Source organism: Apostichopus japonicus, chromosome 16, assembly GCF_037975245.1.
Source record: "Apostichopus japonicus isolate 1M-3 chromosome 16, ASM3797524v1, whole genome shotgun sequence".
NCBI lineage: Eukaryota > Metazoa > Echinodermata > Holothuroidea > Aspidochirotida > Stichopodidae > Apostichopus > Apostichopus japonicus.
The window spans coordinates 23,163,833-23,171,304 of NC_092576.1; the positions used below are offsets into that span (position 1 = coordinate 23,163,833).

General features: G+C 37.1%; 1 long non-coding RNA gene across 1 annotated transcript; it reads right to left on the bottom strand.

The window, feature by feature from the left end:
- Positions 1 to 2,554: 2,554 nt before the first annotated feature.
- On the bottom strand, positions 2,555 to 5,056 carry LOC139982895 (uncharacterized). The gene is made up of 3 exons (XR_011798421.1): positions 4,691 to 5,056; positions 3,298 to 3,464; positions 2,555 to 3,144 (listed from the first exon to the last, which is right to left on the bottom strand). It is a non-coding gene; the product is annotated as an uncharacterized lncRNA (long non-coding RNA).
- Positions 5,057 to 7,472: the final 2,416 nt, after the last annotated feature.

Here is a 7,472-nt window from a genome sequence, read left to right on the forward strand (position 1 = left end):
CTCCTCCCTCTTCACCGTCACCGCTACTGTGTACATTATGTTGATCATAACCGAAGATTACTTAAATGATATATTAGTAAAACTCTACCGTTTTTTGTTGTTGTAATGGCTATGTTACCTTTTTGACCAAATTAAACTTTGTAATTTATTCATTTTCCATTTTACTGTCGTTGCCGTGTGAAACCAATGGTACAAGTATTCGTTTTAATATACAGTTCAATTCGGTGGAAAGAAAGCCAATTAAAGGATTGTTATTAGTACTACACAATAACACACACACGCATGTCACTGTGACATGATATTAAAGGAGAATTCAACCCTGGGGTTTCTAGTGACCTCACAATAGAGACTTATATTCTTACACTCTTTGTGAAATAACAAGTCAACACTTTATATATTCCCCCAAATTTCCAGTGATTTTCTAATGAATTGTTTACATATACTGTGTTGGTGACCATTACGTAAAAAGGTTGCCTCAAAAATGACGTCAGCGAGCCACGTCATAAATTAATCAATTTTCCTATCTGCATATGAATTGTACACTAGATCTCGGAGATTGTTCGGAAGTTGATACAAAATACCGGAGTGCCAAGCATGTTGTTCTAACCGGAGCGGGGAGGGAGGAGCCGGGAAGGGGAAACATATTACACTCTTAAAACATCCGGATCAAATTTGATTCATTCCGGATCAAATTTGATCCGGTTTCCGGATCCCAGGGGCACCGACCCCGTCCGGATCAAAATGATCCGGATTTCCGGATCAAAGAACAATGACCCCATTCCGGATCAAATTTGATCCGGTTTCCTGATCCCAGGGGCACCGACCCCGCCCGGATCAAAATGATCCGGATTTCCGGATAAAAAAAAACAATGACCCCATTCCGGATAAATTTGATTTGGTTTCCGTTTCAAGGGTTCTTACGTTCTGGATATGTTATGAATAAGAAACAACATACAAATCTGAAAATAACTTGGCCATGTCTTTATTCTTTTTAACAACTTCGTTAACAAACAACGTCAATTATTTCTACTTGTAGAAAGAGATTGATCTGGGTTACAATACTGATGAACAAAAGCGGAAATGGAAAAGTGGATGGAATGCGAGAGTTTTATCAAGGCAGCAAAAGTGTATACTATTTTTAGTAATATCCCTGTTATATATGTAACTCGTGACTTGTTGTGGCAATTTATGTGTAACTTTTTGCTTTCAAAATCTTTACATCCTAACTAGAAGCATATGTCTTATGCTTTAAAATCTCCACTAAAGATATCCTAAAATAGGTTCAAATGTTAGAATATGCTTAAAAGAGATCATTTCCTGCTAACTTTAACCTTTGAAATCTACATATTGCAGGATATTGAAAAATTCTGAAAAATGCTACTCCACCAGCCTCTCAACGAATGGTCTTACATTATTTACCAAATAATGATACTTTGATATATTTTGGTTTGTTACAAATAACTTAGTACTATAGAATGACACCACTTTGATATTGTACAACTTAACAATAGGTAAGACTTTAAATTGCATGCACAAAATCTTTGTTCCATACAGCAGAAATGATAGAGATGTGATTTGTCATGGGAATAAGAAAATGTTTGTAAAAATAATTTCCTTACTATGTTTACCTCTGCAAAATTTTATTAAATATTAATTGCATCGAATGTTCTATGTATTCAAATAAATGAAAATACTTCGAAAACTTAAGTATTTACTGAACCACCAACATGTTTGGAAATGAACAAGTGCTTGAATTATGACGTATGAATGCTTGATGATGTTTCTCTTGTTACTTTGAGTGGCATAAGCAGATTTGAGTTGGGGGAGATGGTGGGGGCAGGTTAAGTACCAATGCATCACTCACTGTTTATACTAGAAATAACACCATCCCTCTATTCATCTTTAAAATCTGAACAGCTCACACATAACAATGAGGAATTTTTGCAATTAAATTATGCAACCGGCTCACCCGAACTATTCCAGTGCAATTTGACCTGTCAATATTGAAAATGGGTGGACAAACTGAACTCAAACTATGATAAATTTGTTATCTAAGATAATGTGATATCCATTAATACCATGACGGGTAAACAAAAGGTGATGATTGCTCAGTCTTCTGGTTCAAAAAGTTCTCAAAAAGTCCTAGGTGTTGTATCATTCTATTTCTCATGTATAATTGAGTTCAAGCATTTTAAAACATATGTCAACTGTCTGCAGAAGTCATTGGCAAGGTAGCCCCCTTTTTTCAACTCTACTAAACACCTGCTCTAGTTGCTCTCTTGGTCCTCATGCCAAAACGAAAGGCTGTGGCTGTTGAACTTTTCAAGGACAGATGGTATGTTTGTGCCAATCTATTGAAAAGATAAATGAGACATTACACATTTTTGTTTTCAAATTGCAACATTCTGACATACAAGGATACAACCATACATTGCCACAATTTTGAAATTTTGCAACCAGCTCCTCATCATCATCATCATCATCACCATCATCACCAACACCAACACCACCATCATCATCATCATCACCAACACTACCATCATCATCATCACCACCACCATCTTCACTATCATCATCACCACCACCATCACCAACACCATGCATCATTATCATTGTGATTCTCAATCATTTCATAACCATTAGGTCATTCTCTCTGAGAAACATATATGATTTTAAGAATGTGAGGCAACCTTCGTTAACTTAAAGTACTAAAAATAGAAGAGTCATAAAAGAAAGAGAAAAAGCAGATTTGCATGATTTTGAAGCTCAGTAAAATTGCAATCAACCTAACAGGTACCCAAGGAAAGGCTAGAAAAGGACTAGCAAAACACTCATACCATACTCTTATGGCCCAATTAACGTTGATATATAATGTGTAGCCTACAACATGGCATTATTCACTCTTCTTAAGTCTTACAGCAACAGTAAGCTTTTGGCACTTTAGTTCGGGTTCCTGTTCGCCAAGTGACTGAGCTAGAATAGCACATGTATTGAGTAAAACTCTTACCATGCCATCTGTTGTGTATTTTCTGAGAGAATATCTCCCACAGAACTCTTCTTATTGTCTCTGATATTAAAGGCTCTGTGATACTCCAGTCTTCAGACACGTTACCATCGCTGAAATAACACACTCCTCTGCATCATCTGTGAAGAACAATCATTGATATTGTTTTAAGCAACAAAAGTCACTAGATGCAAAAACTACATGAATGAATGAATGGATAGATGTATGAATGGTAGGATGGATGGATGAATGAAAGAATGAATAAATAAATAAATAAATAAATTTTAATTTACCTGATGTCAATTCCAAATCTGTTGTGTCAACCAGCTTTGAAGGTTTATGAGGGTCGCGAACAGACTTCTTTGTCTTAATTTTGGTCCTTTTTCCTCACATATTGCAGTCGGTTTTCCGGGTAGCCTGTTGCTTCATGGGGACCTGTGCCAGCACAAAACTAGACTTCCTGAAATATAGCAAAGACAACATATGATAGCAAAATGTTACTTCTCTAAAAATTCATTGTAATAATACCTCCATGAAACTTCATTTCTGCAATTTTTATTTTTTTTATCTGCAGACCTCATGCAATTAAGAGCCTATTCATATCACAAGCTTACTGTACAGCACCCACTTTTGCACACAGTATGGTATATGAACACAATATGAAAAGACCTGTATTTGGACAATTTTTCCTTACCTTAATTTGCATTTTAAAACATATTGCCATAAATGAAGTTTACAGAACGTTTCAATATGGATCTCAGATCCTTATGATCTATGATCCATGAACAGTATAATGAATTCAAAGAAGTTTCTCCCTACCATTTAGTGTGTTATTTTGCCCCTCTTTTTGCCATTACTAGGCAAGACCATAAGCAACTTTATGCTAAGGTGCATCGGTAAAAGCATTAACATAAAGCGGCATACCTGCTCGGTATAACCGGGTATACCTGAAATATTCGCGGAACCGCTACTTCAAGCGTCGACTGTACTATTACACAATACCATGAGCCTATGGACACTAGCCTACAAATGTATTTGCGATTTAATGACGAATTTACCATCTCTGTTTTTTTCTTTTGCAGAAACTTATTTAAATATTGATTTAAAAAAAAAGTATGAAAAATCAGTGTTGTTTTCATTTCAACGCAAAAGTACAGTTCAGTACACTCCACTACTGGGCCCAGTCCAACCACAACACTACAGTAGCATATAGGCCTATGCCTTATTTGTAAATGATGACCTTATATAGAACATACAAGGGAAAGACTGATTCCCACTGTGGGCAAGTCTTACATTACCTAAATCTAAATTACCAGGAACCCTTATTGGGCCTTGCCTGCCTTACTTATGTCATTCAATTTATTTGGTTATCAAAAAATTACAATCCACTTGTGGTGAAGTAGCAACTGAACATTAGAACCCACCATACAGTAATACTGTTTGCCCTGTAGCACCATAGAGGCTTCACAATAGTACTGCATACTGTTGTGAGTAGGCATGTACAGTACTGTAGTATACTGTACAGTACAGTCTGTAGCGTTTATAGTTGTTTTCACACCACACGCTACACACTATAGTGTACACTGTATAACGCTAGGCCAGAGAAAACCCGTGACGGATTGTAGCACTAACTTTATTGCGTATGATTAACACAACAAACGAAATGGAAAGTGCCTAATAACTCACCTTTGGAATTCTTGACGTACTTCTCCAATCCCCATTGAAGTAATTTTGCTTCTACGAGATCCATAAGAGCATTTCGTGAGTGCAAAGTTTCGAAAAGATGGCGTATGTGTTCGAATAGCGTACGTTCGAGAGCTGCAGGCACTCAAGCACGATCAAAGCTTTTGTCACATGATGTACATCATCCAATAGCATCAAGCGCTACGTTCTGATCAGGAACGGTACAGTGAAATGATACCATGCCTAATGAAATTGAATCGGGAATGGTTGAATTTTATCCGGGAATGGATTAAACTTATCCTGAAAAGGATGAAACTATTTTTATCAGGAATCCGGGTAACAAAAGTGACCCGGAAAAATTAAGAGTGTACGTTATTCCTGACGGAAAAGGTTTCCAGAAAGAAAGAGAAAGGACAAAATTACTAGTGTTAATAGTGTTGACAATACTAGCATCATAGTGCTTATGTCTGCTAAGCAATCACCAAGTCACGTTGTCTCAGTCCTTCACTGTGTTTTTAGGCTCGAATTCGTGCACTTTGTATTCAGGCTCCAATTGATAGCAGTCAAGTCCAACTGCATTAACTTTATCTTTTTTTTTCAAAATCCAGAGTCCGGAATGTCTAGATATTGCTTTAGTTGTCGTTAACGGCGCGTAAGAAATGTTAGGCTCCGAAGGTTTCAAGGTGTTGAAATGCGATATGTGGCTCGCTTACGTCACAAAACAAGCCCCAAACTGTCGCAATTCAAACAAAATGGTGAATGCCATGGGTGACAGTTAAATTGATTTTTAAGGTATAAAGAATGTTTTCAAGCATTCGTGTTGCTTTTGTCGAAAAGGGCGTACTGCAAAACGGCATTGTGTTATTTTTCCTTTAACCTAAAGAGAAAGTTTCCAACCACAAACAATAACATTTTGTTTATTTTTTTTTTATGAATTACGACTTATTGAAAGTGTTTTAATTTATGTCATATTACTTATTTGCACTCTTCACTGCTTGGGAATGAAAACAATATTACCTACCAATCGGGATTGCAACACAGGATTTCCTTCTTTATGTAAAGAGATGGCGCTAGTTAAGTAATAGTTTCCTAAATATATTAAATATTAAGATGGCAATTGTAAGCTTCCGTATGTACATTTCTAATAGAGTAGCTATTCATTGAGCCACCGACGTATTCAGTGGACATAGGCTGAACAAATGCCGGTGTGACAGTACAGAGTGTCCCCTGTGCAAAGTATCCGTGGAGACACCCTGTACCAGCACATTTAGTCCTGTCGGACATTATCTGCTGAAAATTGTGTCTCTACCTCACAGCAAATATAGTCCCGCCGGACGAAATATGCTGGTACAGAATGTCCGCAAATACTTCATAGCGTATTTTGTCCCGCATAAAATTGAGGCATTTCGACATTCAAAGGGTAATTAAGTTCATTATATCAATAATTAGAGCAGATGCATACATCGTTAGATGTTACGGGAATTAAATGAGACGTTGTGCGTTGCTGCAAAACCAAAAAATAGATGGGGACAAAAAGAAGAAAAAGTAATAAGTCTTCCATCTGTGAAAGATGTTAATCAGGTTTTTGTTGTGATTGCTGCTATTAAATACTCCGTATGTATGTTGCATGTTGTATTCGGCCACTAAATTGCGTTCATAGTTATCTTTACAGAGAAAGAGAGAGAGAGAGATCGCATAAACCTAACTTCCTCGCCAACGGAGGGCGGTTACGGGATAGGGCAGGCAACAGGTGCAACAAAAAATGATAATTACAGAGGTAAAAGATTACAAACTTAAAGGAGTTAAAAGTTTCATTGTAGCCGTATTTCCCCAACACTTAGTGGGTAAGATTTGGCAATTATGGTAACTGTACTTCATAGGTCTACGAGAGTTGCCTAGCCAATATGAAATTTCATTCGTGCATAAAGCTCATTATTGGACGGGAACCGAAGGATTTTTTAAGTTACATCCTAAACGAAATCGTCAATGCTGTATACAACACTCAGGCCCATACACATGATTTTGAGTGCAAGGATGGGGGGGGGGGGGAGGAGCTGGGATGGTAAGTTATCGATTTGTGTCCTGGGAGGGGTCTTCTTAAGTCTGTGACCTATCTGTCATGAGTTCCAAAATAGTTTTGTTTGCTAATAACAACCCTGAAGTAGCTGGAAGTTACTTCTCTGACCTTGAGAATATCATCACTGCCCCAACCCTCTCCGTACGGGCGTGACACCTATTTATTGACTTTAATACAGGAAACAAAACAAAGCCAAACAAGGGAAAGAATAAAGCAAATAGGACAGAGCAGGATGCAATATGCTAGATTTTTTGTCTCATCATGTTTCTCACACTTTAAATATGTAATTCTTGTAGAGAAATGTTTTTTCAAAGAAACTTAATATAGTAAAAATCAAAAATTATAATTGGATGATAGTCATGCACAAACACAATATTCTGAATCCATATCAAACTGGGCAAAGAGTGACAAATGATTATACATGGGATCAGGGAGGTAGGAGCCGGGGGGGGGGTACAGTCTGTACATACTATTTTTAAAATGGCATCCCATATCTTTTTATAGCACGGTTAACAATAAACAATCTCAATAAATAGTATTGATTACATACTAACACATCATATATATTTGAGTGGTATGGCCGGTGTGTATCGGCTTATAGCATAACGAGTGGTGGTTGTGGGATGAGAAAATGTCCCTCTGATGTTTGTATTCTATCGTTTATCTTTTTTTGTAAAGGAGGAATGCTCGTAAAAGCTCTGCTCCTTC